The 588-nt window shown below is 49.3% G+C and overlaps 1 protein-coding gene across 1 annotated transcript in view; it reads right to left on the minus strand.

Annotated features, from left to right (window-relative positions):
- Window positions 1–588, minus strand: part of LOC105451946 (putative nuclease HARBI1) — a 4,196-nt gene that overhangs the window by 1,303 nt on the left and 2,305 nt on the right. The window lies entirely within an intron of this gene.

The raw sequence follows: 588 nt of genomic DNA on the forward strand, positions 1-588 counted from the left end.
GGATTACTATCGCAATGACTAGTCATCAGTAGGGTACAACTAACCTGTCTCACGACGGTCTAAACCCAGTTCATGTTCCCTGTTGGCGGGTGAACAATCCGACGCTTGGCGAATTCTGCTTCGCAATGATAGGAAGAGCCGATATCGAAGGATCAAAAAACGACATCGCTATGAACGCTTGGCCGCCACAAACCAGTTATCCTTGTGGTAACTATTCTGACATCTTTTGCTGAAAACTCTTGTTCGAAAATAGTCGCAATTCTGTGTCGACATCGCCGTTTAAATGGCCCGCGCTCGCCGATTTGGCGCGCTTGCCTAAAAACGGTCAAGCTCGCGCAAACAAAGACCTCCCGCCCCCATCTTCCGGAACATTCCACTGACCAACAAACAACTGGCACAAACAACTTCTGCTGGCCAGATGTGCCGAAGGTCATGCGAATCTTCCGGAAGATCAGGGGGCTTTAAAACCAGGAGCGTCAGCGCCGCCACAGCACTCTTGCAATAGTCTGCTTAGAGACAATCGCTAATTCGTTTTTCTAAACTTTTATCCGTAACGTTCGGACCGCGACCAAGCTAATTTCGAGTCGC

This window comes from Wasmannia auropunctata, unplaced genomic scaffold (genome assembly GCF_000956235.1).
Source record: "Wasmannia auropunctata unplaced genomic scaffold, wasmannia.A_1.0 LD336040.1, whole genome shotgun sequence".
Classification (NCBI taxonomy): domain Eukaryota; kingdom Metazoa; phylum Arthropoda; class Insecta; order Hymenoptera; family Formicidae; genus Wasmannia; species Wasmannia auropunctata.